The sequence below is a fragment of the Apodemus sylvaticus genome, chromosome 20 (genome assembly GCF_947179515.1).
Source record: "Apodemus sylvaticus chromosome 20, mApoSyl1.1, whole genome shotgun sequence".
Taxonomy (NCBI): Eukaryota; Metazoa; Chordata; class Mammalia; order Rodentia; family Muridae; genus Apodemus; species Apodemus sylvaticus.
This window is the reverse complement of record NC_067491.1, coordinates 61431502-61457645: the sequence shown is the minus strand read 5'-3', so window position 1 is coordinate 61457645 and position 26144 is coordinate 61431502. Positions and strand designations below refer to the sequence as shown.

Sequence of the window (26144 nt, the reverse complement as noted above, 5' to 3'; positions counted from 1 at the left end):
GGTATGGTGATAAATTGTTAGGTCAAGGCAGTGTAGAAGGGAAATGATTCAGAAAAAAAACATCATTAGGTGAAGAAGACATCTTTTCATATTTTGAAATAAATTTTAATATTAAAGATGATCAGAGTAATGCAAAAGTTCACAACTAGCTGAAATATTTCATGTGGCTCTCTAAATTCCCCAGGTATATATCTTTTTTAACTTTGTAAGAACCATTGATGCACTTGATAAATCTTTTACACTGTTGTGCAGTTACACCACGTCAGGAAACACTTTGCACTATGCCCCATTTCTGTCCAAGAGAGTGTAGTGGGAGCAATCTCACTGCAAAAGCACATTTGCAGTTGACCAGCTCATCAAATACTAACAAGTGGAAAATGACTTGTCAGATGATTTAACAAGATATGAAATAAGACAACAGAATTTAGGAAGTATTAAATATATTTATATTCGCCTTATTTAATTTAATTTTAAAATATCTACTTTTCTACAAGAAAGGGTATCTGAATATAAAGTATTCATATAAAGTAAATATAGAGTAAGATCTATTAAATTTCATTCATGCTTCTGATTAAATCTTTTATAATAGAGTGATGCGGTGCACAGTCATTTGAAAAAGGATCTTTCTGATATTCTTCCTTTTCCTTTTCTATGTGCACAAGTGCAAGCGTCAGGGTCACAATGAACACAATGATCATGTGCTTTAGAGTGGCTAGAATTATGAACCTTAACACTGGAGTTTTAATTTACGCGTGTGTAATTGAACTCATTTTCTGATTTTTTATTATTAATCCATTTTGCAATAGTTTAGAGGAAGGTATTTTTTTAATGAAAAAATATTTTGGAATCATAAAAGCAGGCAAGCATGAAAACCCCAAGCTGAAGTGTTTCCCAATAAAATGAAGTCTGCATGTTTGATCCATTTTATATACTGGTGTTTATAAAACTATAACTTTTTTCAGCAAATTATTGCTAGTGATGCCTTCAGTTACAAGGATATTTGGTGGATATCAAACCACCCAGAACATCCTAATCATTTAACCGTAGAATTTTTGGTGTAAGGTGATTTAAATTAACAAAATAACATGACAATAGTACTATGGAAGTGAAAGTATATGGTAATAAACAAAAGAATAAGATCTTTTTTTTTTATTTTATTTATTTATTTATTTTGGATTTTTGGAGACAGGGCTTCTCTGTATAGCCCTGGCTGTCCTGGAACTCACTCAGTAGACCAGGCTGGTGTCGAACTCAGAAATCTGCCTGCGTCTGCCTCCCAGAGTGCTGGGATTACATGTGTGTGCAACCACTGCCTGGCAAAGAACAAGTTCTTTATCCACACATGACACTAATATTTGTTACATTGTGAATATTCTTGCATTGTCCCTTAAGCCCTATTTCTAACTCACTGTCTCAAAATCTGTACCTCAGAGCTAATCCACTTGTCAGTGAGAACATGCCATGTTCATCTTCCTGGGTCTGGGTAAGCTTGCTCTGGATAAATTTTTCTAGTTCCAAATTCCATGATGCCCTATTAAAAAGTTGAGTACTATGGCAGTATGTAAACTTAACACATTTTTGTCTATTCTTTGACTGAGGGATATCTAGATTGCTTCTGGTTTCTGGCTGTTATTCAGTAAGTTGCAAAGAACATGGTTGAGCAAATGTCCTTGGGCACAACAGTAGAATATTTTGATGTAAGCTCAGCAGTGGTATGGCAGGCTATTGAGTTGCTGATGGACAAGGTCTCTGTAAAAGTTTGCCATGAATGGAGGAGCAAGCACACCCTTTCCTTGCGGTCCTCACCAGTGTCAACTGTCACTTTTGTTTCTGATCTTAGCCAAGCAGACATGTGTAAGATGAAATCACGGAATCATTTTGATTTACATTTTTCTGTTGAATTTTGAACATTTATTTAAATGTTTCCCAGACACTTAAGATTTTTCTGTTGAAAATTCTGTTCAGATATGTATTGCATTTTAATTGAAATATTTGATTTGAAATATTTGTTTTCTAGTCTCTTAAGTACTCTAAATATTTTGGATAATAGCTATCTGCAAGAAGTGGAATTGGTGAAAATCTTTCTTCATTCTGAAGACTGCTGTTTTGAACAACTGGTCTTTCCTTGGCCTTACCAAACCATTTTTATTATCATTTTATTAGCTTCGATAATGTACAGTAACTGCATGATTGGTGTTCTGTTCAGAAAGTCTTTCCTCTTCAATGCATTCAATGGTTTGCCCTAATTTCTCTAGGATTATATTCAGTATTTCTGGTCTAATGTTAATATCTTTGATCTATTTGGAATTTAGGTTTGTGCAAAAAGCTAGATGTGCATCTATTTGCATTCTATAATCATTGGCATCTAGTGAGACCACAACAATTCATGGAAAATACTTTCTTATTTACAATGGTACAATTTTTGGATTTTTATCTGAGATCAAGTGTCCATAGGTGTATGGATTCCAATTAGGGTTTTTCGTTTAATTCTATTAATAAATCTGTTTGTTTTAAGCTAAAACAATGATGTTTTTATTACTATTGCTCTGTAGCACAGTTTGAAATCAGGGAAAGTAATACCTTGGGATTTTCTTTATTGTACATAATTGTTTCATCTATAGTGGCATTTTATTTCTACGTATGAAGTTACATATTCTTTTAAGTTTTGAAAAGTATTCTGTTGTAATTTTGATAATGATTAAGTTGAAACAGGAGATTTCTTTTGATTAGAAGGCCATTTTCATTATGTTGATCCTACTATTACATCATCTCTTGAGATCTCTCTTTCTTCTGACATCTTCAATTTATTTTCAGTGACTGAACCTTTTTATTATACATGGGTTTTTTTTAGGTTTACGATATATATATGCACATTTTCTTTTTTTTTTAATTCCAATTTTTTTATTCGATATATTTTATTTACATTTCAAATGATTTCCCCTTTTCTAGCCTCCCCCCACTCCCCGAAAGTCCCGTAAGCCCCCTTCTCTTCCCCTGTCCTCCCTCCCACCCGTTCCCAGTTCCCCGTTCTGGTTTTGCCAAATACTGTTTCACTGAGTCTTTCCAGAACCAGGGACCACTCCTGCTTTCTTCTTGTATCTCATTTGATGTGTGGATTATGTTTTGGGTATTCCAGTTTTCTAGGTTAATAACCACTTATTAGTGAGTGCATACCATGATTCACCTTTTGAGTCTGGGTTACCTCACTTAGTATGATGTTCTCTAGCTCCATCCATTTGCCTAAGAATTTCATGAATTCATTGTTTCTAATGGCTGAATAGTACTCCATTGTGTAGATATACCACATTTTTTGCATCCACTCTTCTGTTGAGGGATACCTGGGTTCTTTCCAGCATCTGGCAATTATAAATAGGGCTGCTATGAACATAGTAGAACATGTATCCTTATTGCATGGTGGGGAGTCCTCTGGGTATATGCCGAGGAGTGGTATAGCAGGATCTTCTGGAAGTGAGGTGCCCAGTTTTCTGAGGAACCGCCAGACTGATTTCCAGAGTTGTTGTACCAATTTGCAACCGCACCAGCAGTGGAGGAGTGTTCCTCTTTCTCCACACCCTCTCCAACACCTGCTGTCTCCTGAATTTTTAATCTTAGCCATTCTGACTGGTGTAAGATGAAATCTTAGCGTTGTTTTGATTTGCATTTCCCTAATGACTAATGAAGTTGAGCATTTTTTAAGATGCTTCTCCGCCATCCGAAGTTCTTCAGGTGAGAATTCTTTGTTTAACTCTGTACCCCATTTTTTAATAGGGTTGTTCAGTTTTCTAGAGTCTAACTTCTTGAGTTCTTTATATATATTGGATATTAGCCCTCTATCTGATATAGGATTGGTGAAGATCTTTTCCCAATTTGTTGGTTGCCGATTTGTCCTCTTGATGGTGTCCTTTGCCTTACAGAAACTTTGTAATTTTATGAGGTCCCATTTGTCAATTCTTGCTCTTAGAGCATACGCTATTGGTGTTCTGTTCAGAAACTTTCTCCCTGTACCGATGTCCTCAATGGTCTTCCCCAGTTTCTTTTCTATTAGCTTCAGAGTGTCTGGCTTTATGTGGAGGTCCTTGATCCATTTGGATTTGAGCTTAGTACAAGGAGACAAGGATGGATCAATTCGCATTCTTCTGCATGCTGACCTCCAGTTGAACCAGCACCATTTGTTGAAAAGGCTATCTTTTGTCCATTGGATGTTCTCAGCCTCTTTGTCGAGGATCAAGTGGCCATAGGTGTGTGGGTTCATTTCTGGATCTTCAATCCTGTTCCATTGATCCTCCTGCCTGTCACTGTGCCAATACCATGCAGTTTTTAACACTATTGCTCTGTAGTATTGCTTGAGGTCAGGGATACTGATTCCCCCAGATTTTCTTTTGTTGCTGAGATTAGTTTTAGCTATCCTGGGTTTTTTGTTGTTCCAGATGAATTTGATAATTGCTCTTTCTAACTCTGTGAAGAATTGAGTTGGGATTTTGATGGGTATTGCATTGAATCTGTATATTGCTTTTGGCAAAATGGCCATTTTAACTACATTGATTCTACCCATCCATGAGCATGGGAGGTTTTCCCATTTTTTGAGGTCTTCTTCCATTTCCTTCTTCAGAGTCTTGAAGTTCTTGTCATACAGATCTTTCACATGTTTGGTAAGAGTCACCCCAAGATACTTTATACTGTTTGTGGCTATTGTGAAGGGGGTCATTTCCCTAATTTCTTTCTCAGCCTGCTTATCCTTTGAGTATAGGAAGGCCACTGATTTGCTTGAGTTGATTTTATAACCCGCCACTTTGCTGAAGTTGTTTATCAGCTGTAGGATCTCTCTAGTGGAGTTTTTTGGGTCACTTAGGTAAACTATCATGTCGTCTGCAAATAATGATAGTTTGACTTCTTCCTTTCCAATTTGTATCCCTTTGACCTCCTTATGTTGTCGAATTGCCCAAGCTAGTACCTCAAGTACAATATTGAAAAGATAAGGAGAAAGGGGGCAGCCTTGTCTGGTCCCTGATTTCAGTGGGATTGCTTCAAGTTTCTCTCCATTTAGTTTGATGCTGGCTACCGGTTTGCTGTATATTGCTTTTACTATGTTTAGGTATGGGCCTTGAATTCCTGTTCTCTCCAAGACTTTAAGCATGAAAGGATGCTGAATTTTGTCAAATGCTTTTTCAGCATTCAATGAAATGACCATGTGGTTTTGTTCTTTGAGTTTGTTTATGTAGTGGATTGTATTGATGGATTTCCGACTATACATGTTTTTAACTTGCTTGGTGTTTGGCACCACAATATTTTTATATAAATTGTGGCTATTGTAAAGGGTGGTTCACTAGCAATTTCTTCCTTGGTCTCCTTATTGATTCCATGTAGGATGGTTATTGATAATTTTTAGTTACTTTAGTATATGTGACTTTGGACTCACTTATTTATATTATCATATCATCTGTGAATAGTGATATTTTGATAGCTTCCTTTTCAACTTGAATTCCCATAAACTCCTTTTCTGTTTTATTGTTCAATCTACAATGTCAAGTACTATATTAAATAGTTCTGGAGATAGTGGACAGCTTTGTCTTGTTCCTGATGTTTGAAGAATTGCTTTCTTGGATTTAGGCTTGGTGTAAACTGGCTTTCTTAAGTGTATGTCCCTTATACCACAGATCAGTAGAAAACTATTTATCTTTTTTCTTTATTCGGTATATTTTTTATTTACATTTCAAATGATTTCCCCTTTCCTAGCCGCCCCACTCCCAAAAAGTCCCGTAAGCCCCCTTCTCTCCCTCTGTCCTCCCACCCACCCCTTCCCACTTCCCAGTTCTGGTTTTGCTGAATACTGCTTCATTGAGTCTTTCCAGAACAAGGGGCCATTCTTCCTTGCTTCTTGTACCTCATTTGGTGTGTAGATTATGTTTTGGGTAATCCAGGTTTCTAGGTTAATATCCACTTATTAGTGAGTGCATACCATGATTCATCTTTTGAGTCTGGGTTGCCTCACTTAGTATGATGTTCTCTAGCTCCATCCATTTGCCTAAGAATTTCATGAATTCATTGTTTCTAATGGCTGAATGGTACTCCATTGTGTAGATATACCACATTTTTTGCATCCACTCTTCTGTTGAGGGATACCTGGGTTCCTTCCAGCACCTGGCAATTATAAATAGGGCTGCTATGAACATAGTAGAGCATGTATCCTTATTACATGGTAGGGAATTCTCTGGGTATATGCCCAGGAGTGGTATAGCAGGATCTTCTGGAAGTGAGGTGCCCAGTTTTCGGAGGAACTGCCAGACTGATTTCCAGAGTGGTTGTACCAATTTGCAACCCCACCAGCAGTGGAGGAGTGTTCTTCTTTCTCCACACCCTCTCCAACACCTGCTATCTCCGGAATTTTTAATCTTAGCCATTCTGACTGGTGTAAGGTGAAATCTCAGGGTTGTTTTGATTTGCATTTCCCTAATGACCAATGAAGTTGAGCATTTTTTAAGATGTTTCTCCGCCATCCGATGTTCTTCAGGTGAGAATTCTTTGTTTAAGTCTGTACCCCATTTTTTAATAGGGTTGTTTGGTTTTCTGGAGTCTAACTTCTTGAGTTCTTTATATATATTGGATATTAGCCCTCTATCTGATGTAGGATTGGTGAAGATCTTCTCCCAATTTGTTGGTTGCCGATTTGTCCTCTTGATGGTGTCCTTTGCCTTACAGAAACTTTGTAATTTTATGAGGTCCCATTTGTCAATTCTTCATCTTAGAGCATACTCTATTGGTGTTCTGTTAAGAAACTTTATCCCTGTACCGATGTCCTCGTCTTCCCCAGTTTCTTTTCTATTAACTTCAATGTGTCTGGCTTTATGTGGAGGTCCTTGATCCATTTGGATTTGAGCTTAGTACAAGGAGACAAGGATGGATCAATTTGCATTCTTCTGCATGCTGACCTCCAGTTGAACCAGCACCATTTGTTGAAATGGCTATCTTTTGTCCATTGGATGTTCTCAGCCTCTTTGTCGAGGATCAAGTGGCCATAGATGTGTGGGTTCATTTCTGGATCTTCAATCCTGTTCCATTGATCCTCCTGCCTGTCACTGTACCAATACCATGCAGTTTTTAACACTATTTCTCTGTAGTATTGCTTGAGGTAAGGGATACTGATTCCCCCAGAATTTCTTTTGTTGCTGAGAATAGTTTTAGCCATCCTGGGTTTTTTGTTATTCCAGATGAATTTGATAATTGCTCTTTCTAACTCTGTGAAGAACTGAGTTGGGATTTTGATGGGTATTGCATTGAATCTGTATATTGCTTTTGGCAAAATGGCCATTTTAACTATATTAATTCTACTGATCCATGAGCATGGGAGGTTTTCCCATTTTTTGAGGTCTCCTTCCATTTCCTTCTTCAGAGTCTTGAAGTTCTTGTCATACAGATCTTTCACATGTTTGGTAAGAGTCACCCCAAGATACTTTATACTATTAGTGGCTATTGTGAAGGGGGTCATTTCCCTAATTTCTTTCTCAGCCTGCTTATCCTTTGAGTATAGGAAGGCTACTGATTTGCTTGAGTTGATTTTATAACCTGCCACTTTGCTGAAGTTGCTTATCAGCTGTAGGAGTTCTCTAGTGGAGTTTTTTAGGTCACTTAGGTAGACTATCATGTCATCTGCAAATAATGATAGTTTGACTTCTTCCTTTGACTTCTTCCTTTCCAATTTGTTTACATTTTGTTTTTTATATTGTCCAAGATTTTTCTGGATGTTTTGGGTCTGGAATGTTTTTAAATTTAACATTTTATTTGAAAGATGTATCTATTTTATCTATGCTGTCTTCTTTTTTCTTATACAAATACATTATTTATCATTTTTGTTTATATTTAAAATGAGAATTCCCTTCCCAGTTCCACTTCCACAAAGCCCCCCGTCACATTAGCCCTCACCCCCTAATCTTTACCTCTAAGAGGGTGCTCCTCCACCCACTCACCTCCTTCAGCCTCACCAGTCTAGCATCCCTTTACACAGAGAATCATGCCTCCTTCCCCTTCCTTGATGTCAGAGAAGGCCATCCTCTTCTCCATATGTGTCTGGAATCCTGTCTTGGTTCATGTACAATCTTTGGTTGCTTGTTTAGTCCCTGGGAGGACTGGATGGTCCAGTTACTTGATGTTGCTCTTCATATGGGGTTGCAATCCCCTTCAGCTCCTACAGTTCTTCCCCTTCTCTTCTATTGGGGTCCCTGTGTTCAGTCCAGTAGTTGCCTGTTAGTTTCTCCATTAGTAATAATCAGTTTCTGGCATAACCACTCAGAGAACAGTCATACCAGGCTCCTTCCAGCAAGCCCTTGACATGGACAATATTGTGGGGGTTTGGTTCTACAGGTAGGATGAATTCCTAGTTGGGGTGGCCTCTAGATGGCTTTTCCTTCAGTCTCTCTTCCATTTTTGTCTCTCTCTTTCCTTTGGACAGGAATATTTCTGGATTTAAAGTTTCGAATTACATGGGTGGCATCATGATTCAACTGGGGGTCATGACGATCTACTGGAGGTTGTCTGTACAGGTTTTGTATCTCTTTCTTGGATATTACTACTAAAGCCATCCCCATTGCATCCTGGGAGCCTCTCACTTTCCTGGATTCTGGGACTGTCTTCTGGCTGCCCTCATTTCCCCATCTCCACTGCTACTTGTTTCTGTTTTATTTTCTGTCTTCTCTCCTGTCTCTTCCATTACCTGTTCATGCCCCTCCTTTTTGCCCTCCTGCTCCTCTATCCCTCTCCGGTTGCTCCTGTTCTCTAACTCTGTTGGTGTGCTTTATAGTTCTTTAATTATGTTTAGGTATGGAATTGAATTCCGGATCTCTCCTATACTTTTAGCATGAGGGGGTGTTTTATTTTTCAAAAGTTTTTCAGGATCCAATGAGAAGATCATGTGGGTTTTTGTTTGTTTGACATTGTTTATATAATGGATTAAGTTGATGGATTTCCATATATTGAACCATCTCTGCAACCCTGAGATGAAGCACAATTGATCATGGTGAATAATCATTTTGATGTGTTCTTGGATTCATTTTGCTAGAATTCTATTGAATATTTTTACAGCAATATTCATAAGGGAAATTGTTAACTGTTCTGAAGTTCTCTTTCTTTGTTGGGTCTTTGTGTGGTTTAGCGTAAATGAGGCTTTACAAAGCATAAATGAGGCTTTGTAAAATGTATTGGGTAGTGTTCCTTCTGTTTTTATTTTGTGAAAGAGTTTGGGATTATTGGTATTAGGACGTCTTTAATTCTGATAGAAATCTACCCTCAAATCTTCTAGCCCTGTGCATTTTTTTGGTTGGCAAAGTTTTAATGGCTGCATCTCTTTCTTTCTTTCTTTTTTTATTGAGTATCTTCTTCATTTACATTGCCAATGGTAAAACCTTTCCCAATATACCCCCTCCCAAAAGCGCCCCCCCAAAGATTCCCTACCCCTCCTCCCACCCACTGTCTCCATGTATATGCCCCTCTACCCGACACAGTCCCACCTCCAACCCCCACATTCCCCCTGTTCGTTTCCCTTTGTTGGGGCCTCTATTGAGACTTTACATGACCAAAGACCACTCCTCTCACTGATGCCTAACAAGGCCGTCCTCTGACACATTTTTGACTGGAAGCATGTGTACCCCTTTGTTGATAGTTCAGTCCCTGGGAGTCTTGGGGTGTCTGGGTATCCGAAGTCATTGTTCTTCCCATGGGGCTATATGCCCCTTCAGTCCTCCGGACCTCCCTCCATATCCTCCGTTGGGGACCCCAAGCCCAGTCCAATAGTTGGTTGCTCGCTTCTGCCTCTGTATTTGTAAGGCTCTGGCAGGGCCCCTCTGGAGACAGCCATGGCATGCTCCTTTTGGTACACGCTTCTTGTCATAGTATCAGTGTTTGGTGACTGTTTATAGGATGAATCTCCATGTAGGGCAGTCACTGGGTGGCCTTTACTTCAGACTCTGCTCCACACATTGCCTCCCTTATAGCTCCTGTGAGTATTATGGATACAGAAACTGTGGTATATATACCCAATAGAATACTATTCAGCTATTAAAAACAATGAATTCATGAAATTCTTAGGCAAATGGATGAAAATGGAAAGTGTCATCCTGAGTGAGGTAACCAATCACAAATGAATGCACATGGTATGCACTCACTAATAAGCAGATGCTAGTCCAAAAGCTCAAAATAAACAATTTACAATTCACCCAGAACAGGAAGCTCACGAAGAAGGAGGACTTAAGTGAGGGTGCTATGGTTCCTCTGAGAAAGGGACTTCCAGTTTTGTTGAGTATAGGCTATGGTATTAGGACCTGATAATTTCTTTAAATTCCTCCATCTCTGTTGCTATGTCTCCCTTTTCATTTATGACATTGTTAATTTGGATACTGTCTCTGTGTGTCTAATTAGTTTGGCTAAGTATTTCCACTATCTTGTTGATAAAGAAACAGCAACTGCTTTTGCTGATTCTTTATATAGTTCTTTTTGTTTCTACTTGGTTGATTTCATCCTCGAGTTTGATTATTTCCAGCTGTCTACACCTCTTTGGTGTATTTGCTTATTTCTGTAAGAGAGATTTCAGGTGTGCTGTTAAACTGCTAGTGTATGCTCCCTCCAGTTACTTTTTGGAGGCACTCAGAGCTATGAGCTTTCCTCTTAGCACAGCTTTCACTGTGCCCCATAAGTTTGGGTATGATGTGTCTTTCATTTTCATTGAATTCTAGAAGTCTTTCATTTCCTTCTTTATTTCTTCCCTGACCAAGTTACCATTGAGGAGATAGATGTTCAACTTCCATGTGTACATGGTTTTCCTGTTTTTGTAGTTATCGAAGATCAGACTCATTCTGTGGTGGTCTGATAGAATACATGGGATTAACTCAAAATTCTTGGATCTGTTAATGTTGATTTTGTTTCCAAATTATATGGTAGATTTTTGAGAAGGTACCATGGTGAGAAGAAGGTTTATTATTTTTCTTTAGAGTTAAATCATCTGTAGTTATAAGTTAAATCCATTTGTTTCATAACTTCTGTTAGTTTCACTGTGTCTCTCTCTTTAGTTTCTGTATCCATGATCTGACCATTGGTTAGTTTGAAGTATTAAAGTACCCCACTATTATTGTGAGGTTCACTGTGTGCGTTGAGCTTTAATAAAATTTCTATTATGATTGTGGGTACCCTTGCATTTGTAGCACAGATGTTCAGAATTGAGAGCTCTCCTTGACAGATTTTTCATCTGATGAGTATGAAGTGTCCTTATCTTTTTTGAAAACTTTTGGTTGTAAGTAGATTTTATTCAATATTGGAATCGCTACTCCAGCTTCTTTCCTGAGACCATTTGCTTTGAAAATTGTTTTCCAGCCCTTTACCCTAAGGTATTTTCTGTTTTAGTCTGTGAGGTACGCTTCCTGTATGCAGCAAAATGCTGTATCCTGTTCACATATCCAGTCTGTTAGTCTATATCTTTTTATTGGGGAATTGAGTCTATTGATATTAAGAGATGTTAGGAAATAGTGATTGTTGTTTCCTGTTATTTTTGTTGTTAGAGATGAAATTATGTTCTTTTCTTTTGGGTATCTTCTTTGGGGTTCCTTGAAAGACGATTACATTCTTCTGTTTCTAGGGTGTAGTTTCCCTCTTCCTGTTGGAATTTTCCATCTGTTACCCTTTGTAGGGCTGAATTTGTAGAAAGTTAGTAGCCTGGGCTGGCATTCGTCTTCTCTTAGGGTTTGTATGATATCTGCTGAGGATCTTCTAGCTCTCATAGTTTCTGTTGAGAAGTCTGGTGTAATCCTGATAGGTCTGCCTTTATGTGTTACCTGACCTTTTAAACTTACTGCTTTTAATATTCTTTGTTTTGTGCATTTTGTGTTTTGACTATTATGTAATGGGAGGAACATATGTTCTGGTTCAGTCTCTTTGGAGTTCTGTAGGCTTCTTATATATTCATGGGCATCTCTTTCTTTAGGTTATGGAAGTTTCTTCTATAATTTTATTGAAGGTATTTACTTGCCCTCTCTGTCGGGAATCTTTGTTCTATTCTATACCTATTATCCTTAGGTTTAGTCTTCTCATTGTGTCTTGGATTCCCAGGATGTTTTAAGTTAGGAATTTTTTTTCATTTTGTGGTTGCTTTGATTGTTGTGTCAATATTTTCTAAGGTGTCTTCTGTGCCTTATAGGTTATAGGTATAATAGTTATGAGTTCCCAATATGAATTTTGTGATACTTCTATGCAGGACGGATATACGAAACTACCAACTTGTTTTGGCCATGTTATTTGCCATCAATGAAATCAACTTGAACCCTCATGTTTTACCAAACACGTCTCTGGGACTTGAGATATATAATCTCCCAGATACTGAAAGGAACATTCTGAAGAGTGTATTCTATTGGCTCACAGGTTTGAGCATATTTATCCCTAATTACAATTGTAGAAAAAAGTGGAAATCAGCTGCTACACTTACTGGAATATCATGGAAATCATCTGAAATCATTGGGACATTGTTGGGTCGTTACAAATTTCCTCAGGTGAGTGCACATGATGTGAGTGGTGGGAAGCCAGCTTTCTTTTCTCAGAATTAGCTGCTTGCAAAATTAAAAGGAGAGATTTTGATTAATTGGCATTAAAGAGCAAATACAAAGACAAATACAGACACAGTCTGTTCTTCGTTTCCTTTGATGTAGAGTAAGAAGGATGAACAGTACACAAGGCAATTTAAAACTTTGATACTTTTAATAATTTTTCTGGAAACCCTCAGGAGGTGAGATGTGACATTAAGAACTATTGAGCAGAGTATCAACTTTATAACTGAAATCGGGTTTTTAAGACTAAGACTATTTAAATGACATTTATTGTTCTCCTTTTTAAAATACTGATTTCCTTTCAGCTTACTGTTGGGCCTTTTGATCATGCAATGGTTGACACAAATCAGTTTATATCTCTGTACCAGGTAGCCCCCAAAGACACAGCTCTGTTCTGTGGTATTGCCTCTTTGATGCTTCATTTCATCTGGACCTGGGTGGGACTGCTCATCACAGATGACCACAAAGGTTCTCAGTTTGCATCAGATTTTAGAATGGAGATGGAAAAGAACAAAGCCTGCATAGCTTTTGTAGAAACAGTATCGTTTCTGGGAGAATCAACATATCGTTCGCTAAGATATGATCAGATGTGTACTCTAGAGTCATCAGCAGATGTGATTGTAATTTATGGACCCACTGATTTCCTATTAATTGTAATAATAAATATCTATAGAAAGTACACGATGAATAAAATCTGGGTTATGAATAAAAACTGGATTAGCCCAAGTATTCATCCATATACAGTGTTACATTTATCCCATGGGGCTCTCACTTTTTCACCCCATCATGGGGAGATTGTTGGTTTTACAAAATTTATGCAGGAAGCCAATCCTGTTAAGTACCCAGAAGATACTTTTCTTCTTATCTTGTGGATGACTTTTTTCGATTGCTTAAGATTGCCTTCTGTACCTAAAATCATCGAAAAATGTCTGTCCAATGCATCTTTGGGATTGTTGCCAAGGAGTCTTTTTGAAATGGTCATGACTGAAGAGAGTTACAATGTGTACAATGCTGTGTATGCAGTGGCCCACAGTCTCCATGAGAAGAATCTCGATCAAATACAAGTTCAACCACAGGCAAATATTGATAGGACTCTGTTATCCCCCTGGCAGGTAATGTGCCTTTCTTTGAATTGTAAATTCACCAACATGTCACAGATGCCTGAAAAGCTCTCAAACTGGTAATGCTATATTATTTTTCCATTCAATAACCTATAAGACATAGTGCATATTTCAGTGCTTAGATATCAATATAGTTCAATGTCTATGTATATGATGGGTGGCCTGTAGAAGATTCTGTTTAACAGACTAATTATTCTTTTTGTAGAAATAGCAGAGATAGCTGGGCATGGTGGCACACGCCTGTAATCCCAGCACTTGGGAGGCAGAAGTAGGCAGATTCCTAAGTTCGAGGCCAGCTTGGTCTACAGAGTGAGTTCCAGGACAGCTAGGACTACACAGAGAAACCCTGTCTTGAAAAAGAACCATAACCCCCAAGCAAACAAAAAAGGAAATAGCAGATATATTTGTCTTGATAATTTCTCAGTAGAAAAACCAAGACTTTCATTAATGTGCCGATCCCTGAAGCATCTTCATGTCGTAGAGTTGGGAATACCCAGGGGATGCTCCACCATCTCAGAGAAGTTGATGGAGGTTGGGTGGTGAGATGGATTAGTCTAAAAAGAGGAACTGCAATCAGGATGGAACTGAATAATTACATTGAAAAGCATACAAAAACTATAAAAAAGGAAATGTAGATCCAAATTCTAGAGTAGATTTAGAAATTAGAATGGGAATTGCCAAGAAAAGGTGATTAGAGGGTAAAGGCAATGAAAATGTTGTTTAGAGGACACCCCACTTTAGATAAATAAGAATAATTTGTTGTGTCACAGCATGACATACAGTTAGTTGTGATGGGTAGTCATAGTTGTCAATGTGACTGCATCTGCAATCCAAATCCAAGTGCCAAGCTGGTGGTTATAATGGAGTTACCATGTTAAGCTGTCTTGAGAGGTATGTGTCAGGCAACATTGGGGCATTAGGTAATTGGATCTAGGGAAATTTTGTGTGACTTTTTATTCATAGGAACAATAAGCACTCTTTAAGTCAGTGAAGCATTCAGGACAACTGTGTACCTCTGGGTTTCATAGAAGTCAACATACATGTAAGTCATGGCTACCAATTCATGTTAGGCTATGCTTTCTAGTTTGAAAACTGCCATTGTATTCTATGTTGCTAAGTTTATAAAACATTTGATTGTTTGAAATGCATGTTCTCATTCTTGCAAATAAACCAGAACAAAAAGAAAAAAGAAAAGAGAAAAAAAAATCCAGGTTTTCAAGTTCATTTTACACAAAATATATACAAAATTCCTGTATGCCATTAGAATAAGTATGTGCTCTAAATCAGCCAACTCCTGATTATCCACCAAACTCAAATAACGTCGTCTTAAACATTGAGGCTGTAAAAATGTCAGGAAATATAAGGATATACCTAGTTTTTCAAAGAAGTTGAGATCCATTCACTCCATAGTCCTTGAACATTTGGTAGTACTTGGAATAGTAATAAGATAGTTTCTTTAAACCATGGCAAAGTAATAGGGTCTTTTGTAGCATTTTAGAGATTCTTGGAATTATATTTTATTCTATTAGATAATAGTGATAGAAATGAAGTAGCTTCAATCTTTTGAAAACGGATAAAAAGTTGTGACTTGTTTGCTGTATTATCTTTGATCATTTGGTTTTTCTTGGCCTGGCATATTCTATGCAAACTGACATTTAAGAAAAAAATTATATTTATTTTCTCCTAAGCTTTCTTTTGTTGTGTTCAGTCCCATAGATAATTAATTAAAACAGTGTTAACATCATATATTATTGTCAGGAAATATCTCCTTATTCATAATTAAATTATAAATCCATAACTTCAACTTCATCATAAGACTTCTCATATCTTTTAGCTTCACCCTTTTCTGAAGAATATTCAAGTCAAAAACTCTGTTGGTGACCCTGTGGTTCTGGACTGGAAAAGGAAGGCTGATCCAGAGTATGATATTAACAACATTTGGGACTTTCCATCAGGTCTTTCACTATTGGTGAAAGTGGGTACATTTGTTCCTAGTGCTTCCAAGGGGGAACAGCTGATGATATCTGACTACATGATTAACTAGCCCATGGGATTTACAGAGGTGTGATTCTAAGTAAATCTTATATGCTTCTTGATGTAGTAAATCTTGGTTGTTAATACTTACCCCATCAATACACTCATAACTATTATTATTAAGAGTTTTACTGATCGCTCATTCTTGTGGAAGTGTTTTAAACATTTTTAAATTATCTAATCATTTTGACCTTTAAAGAAAGGTTATCAATTACTACTTTCTGACATCATTGTAACAAAAGAGATATCAGGCTGTTTACATTAACTTCCAGAGTCCAAGGTAATTTTTTTTTCAAAATAACATAAATTGAACTTCCCTGAGAAGAGGAATCTTAGTATACATAGTATTTCTGAACTTCTTTCATCAAGGAAAACCTGTCGAGTATTATCATAAAACATGGTAGTATGAGGGACCATTAATATGGGAGATATTTCCCTAATTTATTAAAAAATGGGATTAGAAAAAAATTAGTGAAAAAACACCCTTGCCAATAATAACCACAAATAATGTAAACTATTTTGGTGTAACTCTAACCAAGGAAATCAAAGACATGTATGAAAACAAATTCAAGTCCTTGAAAAATAAACTGAAGAAGATGTCAGAAGATGGAAACCTCTTTCATCCTCATGGATGAATTTGATTAACCTAGTGAACATTGGAAATTTAGAGTGTTCCCTAAATTTTACAAATTTCATAAAGGAATTTACAGATATAGTGTAATTACTATGAAAATTCTCAGACAATTATTTACAGACCTTCAAAGAGCAATTCTCAACTTCATATGGAAAAACAAAAACCAAGAATAGTTAAATGAACCTGAACAATAAAAGAACTTCTGGAGAAATCACCATCCTTGCCCTCAAAATGTAATACTGAGCAATGGTATAAAACCTTTATGGTTTCCTATAAAATGAAAGTAGTTGATCGGTGGAATGAAATCAGTTCCCTGTAGTACATTTACGGAGACTTGATTTTTACAGAAGCCAAACCTTACAATGGAAAAAAGAAAGCATCTTCAACAAATGATGTCTCTCCCACTGAATATATGCTTATAGAAGAATGCAAATAGAACAATATTTATCACTCTGAGGACACCCAAGACCAAGTGCTTCAAAAACCTCAACATAATACCAAGATACACAGAGTCTAATAGAAGAGAAAGTGGGAAATAGTTTTGAACCCATTGGCAGAGAAGACAGTTTCCTGGACGGATCATGAAACCATTGATAACTGAACCTGAAACACTTCCATAAGGCAAAGGACATTATCAATAGGACAAAAATTGCAGCTGATAGACTGTGAAAAGATCTTCATTAACATTACATTCAGTAGAAGCCTAATATTCTAAATAATAAGTAATTCAAGAAATTAGATTCCTTAATTTGAAAAGCTAATAACAAAATTTTTAAAATGTGGTAAAGATCTAAATAGAGAATTCCCAAAGGGTAGCCTTGAATGTCTTAGAAGCAGTTAAGAAATGTTCAACAACCCTAGTCATCAGGGAAATGCAAGTGAAAATGACCCTGAGAAATCATCTTACACCAATCAAAATGGCTAAGATAAAAAGAAAAGCTCAAGAGATAGCATATGGTAGTAAGGATATAGAGAAAGGGCAGCACTCCTCCGTTTCTGGTGAGATTGCAAACTTGTACAATCACACAGGAAAACAATGTGGCATTTTCTCAGAAAACTGTAAATAGTACTACGTGAAGACGTGTATATATACTGCTCCTGGGCATATAACCAAAACTGCTGTACCATATCAGAAAGACACTTGGTCTCCTATCTTTATAGTAGCCTTGTTCATAATAGCCAGAAACTGGAAACAACCCAGATAGGCCTCAATGGAAAAATAGATTCAGAAAATGTGGTTCATTCACATAGTGGTCTACTATTCAGCTATTAAAACACTCGGCCATTATAAATTTTCAAGGAAAATGGATGGAACTAGAAAATATCCTCCCCAATGAGGTAACCCAGACCCAAAAGGCATGCACAGTATTTGCAAACTCTTGAGAGGACATTAGTCATAAAGTATATATTAGCCTTGATTCAATCCACAGACCCAATGAAGCTAAACAAAGCAGGATACTGAAGCGAGGATATATGAATCTCTCTTAGAAGTGGTTTGAAACAGTCATAATGGGTAGAGTGAGGGAGGAATTGGGTGTACGAGGGAAGGTGGTAGGGAATGGTGGTCTCAGTATCAGGTGTTGGGAGAGTTAAAAGAATGAAAGGCAATCTGTAGCTGCCAGCAGTATAGGGTTTGGGGGAGTCACAAGGAAGTGTCAGAGTCATCGCTTTAGGAAGGGTACCAGTAGAAAATTCAGGTGACCATAGCTGAGAAAAATAGCCGTGGAGATGTGTAACATGAAGAGGACAAACAACTCCTATAGCCATGCTGGTCCTGCCTTGGGGGGATAAGGACAACAACACAGACACAAAAATTTTGACCCCAAATCTGTCCTATTTAAAAGAAATGCAAGGATGGAAGAGAGATTGATAGAATGGCCAACCAATAATTGGCCCAATTTAAGATCCATCCTGGGGCAATACTCAGTCACTGAAACAGTTAGTGATATTCTTTTATGCTTGCAGAAAAAGACCTAGCACAAGTGTCCTCTAAGATGCTTCACCCAACAGTAGACTGACACAGATGAAGAGATCCACAGCCTAACACTGGACAGAGCTAAGGGTCTCTTATGGAAGGATTGAGGCCCAGAATAGTTTAGTACCTCCACAGTAAGACCAAGAGTCTAGTAACCTCAACCCTTGGGGGCTCTGTCAAAATAATCCACTAATCAAAGGCCATACCTGAGATAGACATAGTCTCCACACCCTCAAAATATGTAGTAGATGTGCAGCTCAAACTCCATGTTGGTTCCAAATAGCTGAAGTGGGGGCTGTCCTTAAGCTATCTGTGGGACTCACTCCACAACTTAGCTACCTTCCTTAGTCAGAGTGGGAGAGTATGAAGTTAATCCTGTAGAGACATGATGTGGCAGAGTGGCAATAAATCCAGGGGGCCCACACCCTCTCAGCAGAGTTGGGGAGGGGGAGGACTGTTAGGGTGTGGACCGGGAGGGTATGGAAATTGAATAAAACAATTAGTGAAAAAATAATCTCACAATGACACATAAAAAATGGAGTGGTGTCAGGTGGTCCTTAGTTGTTTAAGAATCATGGGTGAGAAACCCATGATTAGCAGGATAGTAAACAGAAACACTGCACGTTCTCCATTTCTATTAATTTTCCAGTTTTCTGCTTTAACTCCGGTCCTTATTTCCATTGATGAAAAACATGTCTGTCCTCAGTTTACTATTGGCATGCTGTTTGATCACAATAGAAACCGGAACTAAGACAACTAGAAAGGCAGTCACAATCAGTTTTCAGGTAGCCTTTGCTTTTAAGCCTTTGGCAGAGACACAACAAACTGAGAGGATGTTCTTTTATTTTTAAGTCTCATCTTGGAAAAATGGGGGCAACAAAACCAATGCGAGGAAAGTAGGATTCTCTTCAGAACATCACAGCTGGAGGGTGAAGTTCATCATGGCAGGGAATCAGGACAGCAGTGATTTGAGGAAACTGGGCAGATTCTGTCCACATTCAGGAGGAGGAAAGCGATGGCTGTTGCTGGCCAAACTTCATTTCTACTTTTCATTCAATAGCATGTTTGTACGTTTTTAAAAATAAATTTTAATTAATACACCTTCCATTATAAAATATGTACTTGGGCACTGATTAGGAGCTAAGCATTTTTGTATCTTGTATTAAATATTTTTCAGATTCCTCGGTCTGTCTGCAGTGAGAGCTGCAGCCCTGGATTCAGGAAAGTTGTCCTGGAGGGAAGGCCTACCTGTTGCTTTGACTGCAGTCCTTGCCCAGACAATGAGATTTCCAATGAGACAGGTGAAGGACAAGTCGATCAGAGGGTTTTACATCTTCTCTACGGCGCACTGACAAAACTAAGTAATGAAAAAAATTAGACAAGAGAACTACGTGGCAATTACATTACTTCAGAGTCGCAACTAAATCTTTAAGTCTATGCTCTTTCTTTAAAATTTTTTATTGTTTGTTTTATTTGTTTACATTTCAAATATTATCTCCCTTCCTGTTTTGCCCTCAGCAACCCTCCAATCCTATTCCTCCTGCTTCTATGATGATGCCACCCCCACCCACACAACACCTTCCTACTTCAGAGCCCTAGCATTCTCCACCACTGCGTCATCCACCCTCCACAGGACTAAAGGGCTCCCCTCCCACTGATGCCAGATAAGGTAATCTTCTGGTGCATATGCAGCTGTACCCATGGTTCTCTCCATGTGTTCTGGTTGGTTGATACTGTATTTCCTATGGAGTTGCAACCCCTTCAGCTCCAGCAGGCCTTCGTCTAACTCCTCCATTGGGATTCTTGTGCTCAGTCCAGCGGTTGGCTGTGAGCATCCCCATCTGTATTTCTCAGGCTCTGTTAGTAGACACCTGTATCTGGCTCCTCTGAGCAAGCACTTTTATTTTTATTAGTTATATTCTTTAATTACATTTCAAATGTCGTCCCCATTCCTAATTTCCCCCCGAAAATCCCCTAACTCATCGCCCCTCCCCCTGCTCACCATTCCACGGACTATCACTTCCCTGTCTTGGGGATCCCCTATACTGGGGCATCTAGCTTTCTCAGTACCAAGGGCCTCTCCTCCCTTTGATGTCCAACAAGGCCATCCTCTGCTTCATATGTATCTAGAGCCATGGGTCCGTCCATGTGTACTCTATGGTTGATGATTTAGTCCCTGGGAGCTCTGGGGGAGCTGGGTGGTTCATATTGTTGTTCTTCCTATGGCGCTGCAAACCCCTTCAGCTCCTTGGGTCTTTTCTCTAGCTCGTCCATTGTGCTCAGTTCAATGGTTGGCTGAGAGCATCCACCTCTATATTTGTCAATCACTGGCAGAGCCTCCCAGGTGACAGCTATATCAGGCTCCTATCAACAAGCACTTGTTGGCATCCACAATAGTGTCCAGGTTTTGTAACTGTATATGAGATGGATCCCTAGGTGGGGCAGTCTCTGGTTAATCTCTCCCTCAGTCTCTGATCTACACTTTGTCTCTGTATCTCCTCCTGTGGGTATTTAGTTCCCCCTTCTAAGAAGGACTAGAGTATCCATAATTTGTTCTTCCTTCTTCTTGAGCTTCATTTAGTCTGTGAATTGTATCCTGCCCCTCTTCTCCCCTCATCCTCCACTCTGTCAACCAATTTTCTCCCTCTAGCTCCCATTATTATTTTCTTCCGTCTTCTAAGTAGGACTGAAGGATCCACAATTTGGTCTTCTTTCAGCTTGATCTTCATAGTTTCTCCATTGTATGGTGGGTATTACAAGCCTTTTGCCTAATAGCCACATCACTATGAGAGAGTAGCACATATGTTTCGTGTTCTTTTGCTACTTGACATCCTCAGTAAGGATGGTATTTTCTACTTCCATCCGTTTGAATGCAAAACTCAAAGTTGCCATTTCTAATAGCTAAATATCACTCCATTGTGTATTTGTATGATAAGTATTGTATCCATTCTTTCATTTATGGGCATCTGAGTTGTTTCAAGTTCTGGCTATTATAAAAAAGGCTGATATGATTATATTGGAGCATCTTTTGGATATATGCCCAGGAGTGGTGTAACTGGATCCTCAGGTAGTACTATTTACAATTTTCTGAGAAACTAACAGACTGATTTCAAGAGTGGTTGTACCAGCTTCCATTCCCACCAGCAATAGAAGAGTTTGCTTCTTTCTCCACATCCTTACCAGCATTTGCTGTCACCTGAGAGTTTGATTTTAGTTATTCTAAAGGGTATGTGGTGGAATCTGAGGGTCATTTTGATTTACATTTCTCTGATGACTAAGAATGTTGAACAATTCACTAGGAGCTTCTAAGACACTTGAGATTCCTTATTTGGAAAGTCTTTTATTAGCTCTGTATTCCATTTTTAATAGCATTACCTGGTTCTCTGGAATCTTTATGCTAACGTCTTTGATCAACTTCACTTGAAGTTTTGTGCAGGGTGATAGATATACATCTATTTTCTTTCCTCTACATCAGACATCCCATTAGCTCACCACTATTATTTAGATGCTTTCTTTTTTCCCCATTGTATGATTTTGGGTTTTTGTCAGAAATTTAAGTGTCTGTAGGCATGTGGCTTTGAGGATTGATTCCATTGATCAATCTGTTTGTTCCTAGACTAGTATAATGCAGAGTTTATTACTATTACTTAAGGTCAAGGATGGGGTTGCCTCCAAAAGTTCTATTATAGTTCAGGATTCCCTTAGTGATGCTGGAATTTTGTTTTTCCATATAAAGTTAAGATTACTATTTCAAGGTCTGTAAAGTATTGTATTGTAATTTTGATGGAAATCGGATTGAATATGTAGATGACTTTTGGTTTGGTAATCATTTACATTATGTTAATTTCGATTTCAAGGGCATGAGAGATCTTTGGATATTCTGATATCTTTCTCAATGTTTTCTTCATTGATTTCAAGATAATTTCTTATAGGTTTTCAGTTGCATGGCTAGAATTACATGAAGATATTTATATTATTTATAAATATTGTAAAGTAATCTGTTTCCCTAATTTCTTTCTCAGCTCATTTATCATTTGTTTAAAGAAGGAATATGGCATTTTTTAATGTTAATTTTGTATTCAGCCACTTTTTTTCTGATTTTTAATATTTCTTTTATTATTATTTCTTTTTTCTTTTTTATTAATTTTTTTATTTTATTCGATATATTTTTTATTTACATTTCAAGTGATTTCCCCTTTTCTGGTCCCCTACTCCCCAAGTGTTCAGCAGTTGTAGGAGTTCTCTGGTAGACTTTTTGGAATTATTTATGTTTATTATCATATCATCTGTCAAAAGCAATACTTTGACTTCTATATTTCCAATTTGTAGCCACTTGATCTGTTTTAGTTCTCTGACTGTTCCAGCTACAACTTCAACCTCTGTATTGAATAGATTGGTGAGAGTGGGTAACATTGTCTTGTCCCTGATCTTAGTGGAATTACCTAAGTTTCTGTCCATTTAATTTGATATTAGCTACTGGCTTTCTGTATGTTGGTTGTGTAAAATTTAGATGTTTGACATATATCCCTGATTTTTCAGATACTTTAAAAATGAATTGATGTCACATTTTCTTTCTTTTAATTAATTTTTTACGCTCCATATTTTATTCACCCCCATGTACTCACCAACTGTTCAACATCTCATACTTCCTTCACACCCTCTGTCTCCACATGGAGGTCCAGACCCCCACCTTGCCTGACCTCTAATCTCCCTGATTTCTCCAGTCTCTTGAAGGTTAGGTGCATCATCTCATAACACTGACCCATCAGTCCTCTACTGTATGTGTGTTGGGAGCTGGTATATGCTGCCTGTTTGGTGGTCCAGTGATCGAAGTATCACATAAGTCCAGAATAATTGAGACTGCTGGTCCTCCTACAGGATCGCTCTTCTCCTCAGCTTCTTTCAACCTTCACTAGTTCAACAACAGGGGTCAGCTGCTTCTGTCTATTGGTTGGGTGCAAATATTTGCAGCTGACTCTTTCTGCTGCTTGTTGGGATTTCCAGTGCTCTCTCAAGGTAGGAGGTTCCCTTTTTTTTGTTTTGTTTTGTTTTCTTTTTTTTGGTTTTGTTTTTGTTTTTGTTTTTGTTTTTGTTTTTTTTTTATTCGATAGAATTTATTTACATTTCAAATGATTTCACTTTTCTAGCCCCTCCCCACTCCCCGAAAGTCCCGTAAGCCCCCTTCTCTTCCCCTGTCCTCCCACCCACCCCTTCCCACTTCCCCGTTCTGGTTTTGCCGAATACTGTTTCACTGAGTCTTTCCAGAACCAGGGGCCACTCCTCCTTTCTTCTTGTACCTCATTTGATGATGTTTTGGGTATTCCAGTTTTCTAGGTTAATATCCACTTATTAGTGAGTGCATACCATGATTCACCTTTTGAGTCTGGGTTACCTCACTTAGTATGATATTCTCTAGCTCCATCCATTTGCCTAAGAATTTCATGAATTCATTGTTTCTAATGGCTGAATAGTACTCCATTGTGTAGATATACCACATTTTTTGCATCCACTCTTCTGTTGAGGGATACCTGGGTTCTTTCCAGCATCTGGCAATTATAAATAGGGCTGCTATGAACATAGTAGAACATGTATCCTTATTACATGGTGGGGAATCCTCTGGATATATGCCCAGGAGTGGTACAGCAGGATCTTCTGGAAGTGAGGTGCCCAGTTTTTGGAGGAACCGCCAGACTGATTTCCAGAGTGGTTGTACCAATTTGCAACCCCACCAGCAGTGGAGGAGTGTTCCTCTTTCTCCACACCCTCTCCAACACCTGCTGTCTCCTGAATTTTTAATCTTAGCCATTCTGACTGGTGTAAGATGAAATCTTAGCGTTGTTTTGATTTGCATTTCCCTAATGACTAATGAAGTTGAGCATTTTTTAAGATGCTTCTCCGCCATCCAAAGTTCTTCAGCTGAGAATTCTTTGTTTAACTCTGTACCCCATTTTTTAATAGGGTTGTTCGGTTTTCTGGAGTATAACTTCTTGAGTTCTTTATATATATTGGATATTAGCCCTCTATGTGATGTAGGATTGGTGAAGATCTTTTCCCAATGTGTTGGTTGCCGATTTGTCCTCTTGATGGTGTCCTTTGCCTTACAGAAACTTTGTAATTTTATGAGGTCCCATTTGTCAATTCTTGCTCTTAGAGCATACGCTATTGGTGTTCTGTTCAGAAACTTTCTCCCTGTACCGATGTCCTCAATGGTCTTCCCCAGTTTCTTTTCTATTAGCTTCAGAGTGTCTGGCTTTATGTGGAGGTCCTTGATCCATTTGGATTTGAGCTTAGTACAAGGAGACAAGGATGGATCAATTCGCATTCTTCTGCATGCTGACCTCCAGTTGAACCAGCACCATTTGTTGAAAAGGCTATCTTTTTTCCATTGGATGTTTTCAGCCTCTTTGTCGAGGATCAAGTGGCCATAGGTGTGGGTTCATTTCTGGATCTTCAATCCTGTTCCATTGATCCTCCTGCCTGTCACTGTACCAATACCATGCAGTTTTTAACACTATTGCTCTGTAGTATTGCTTGAGGTCTGGGATACTGATTCCCCCAGATTTTCTTTTGTTGCTGAGAGTAGTTTTAGCTATCCTGGGTTTTTTGTTGTTCCAGATGAATTTGATAATTGCTCTTTCTAACTCTGTGAAGAATCGAGTTGGGATTTTGATGGGTATTGCATTGAATCTGTATAGTGCTTTAGGCAAAATGGCCATTTTAACTATATTGATTCTACTGATCCATGAGCATGGGAGGTTTTCCCATTTTTTGAGGTCTTCTTCCATTTCCTTCTTCAGAGTCTTGAAGTTCTTGTCATACAGATCTTTCACATGTTTGGTAAGAGTCACCCCAAAATACTTTATACTGTTTGTGGCTATTGTGAAGGGGGTCATTTCCCTAATTTCTTTCTCAGCCTGCTTATCCTTTGAGTATAGGAAGGCCACTGATTTGCTTGAGTTGATTTTATAACCTGCCACTTTGCTGAAGTTGTTTATCAGCTGTAGGAGCTCTCTAGTGGAGTTCTTTGGGTCACTTAGGTAGACGATCATGTCGTCTGCAAATAATGATAGTTTGACTTCTTCCTTTCCAATTTGTATCCCTTTAACCTCCTTATGTTGTCGAATTGCCTGAGCTAGTACCTCAAGTACAATATTGAAAAGATAAGGAGAAAGGGGGCAGCCTTGTCTGGTCCCTGATTTCAGTGGGATTGCTTCAGGTTTCTCTCCATTTAGTTTGATGCTGGCTACCGGTTTGCTGTATATTGCTTTTACTATGTTTAGGTATGGGCCTTGAATTCCTGTTCTCTCCAAGACTTTAAGCATGAAAGGATGCTGAATTTTATCAAATGCTTTTTCAGCATCCAATGAAATGACCATGTGGTTTTGTTCTTTGAGTTTGTTTATATAGTAGATTGTATTGATGGATTTCCATATATTGAACCAACCCTGCATTCCTGGGATAAAGCCTACTTGATCATGGTGGATGATCGTTTTGATGTGTTCTTGGATTCGGTTGGCAAGAATTTTATTGAGTATTTTTGCATCGATGTTCATAAGGGAAATTGGTCTGAAGTTCTCTTTCTTTGTTGGATCTTTGTGTGGCTTTGGTATCAGCGTAATTGTGGCTTCATAGAAGGAATTGGGTAGTGTACCTTCTGTTTCTATTTTGTGGAATAGTTTGAAGAGTATTGGTGTTAACTCTTCTTTGAAGGTCTGGTAGAATTCTACACTGAAGCCATCTGGTCCTGTGCTTTTTTTGGTTGGAAGACTTTCTATGACTCCTTCTATTTCTTTAGGCATTATGGG

General features: G+C 38.2%; 1 pseudogene; it reads left to right on the top strand.

Moving 5' to 3' along the window:
* LOC127671111 (vomeronasal type-2 receptor 116-like) overlaps positions 1-26144 on the top strand; it is a 40527-nt pseudogene that overhangs the window by 1213 nt on the left and 13170 nt on the right.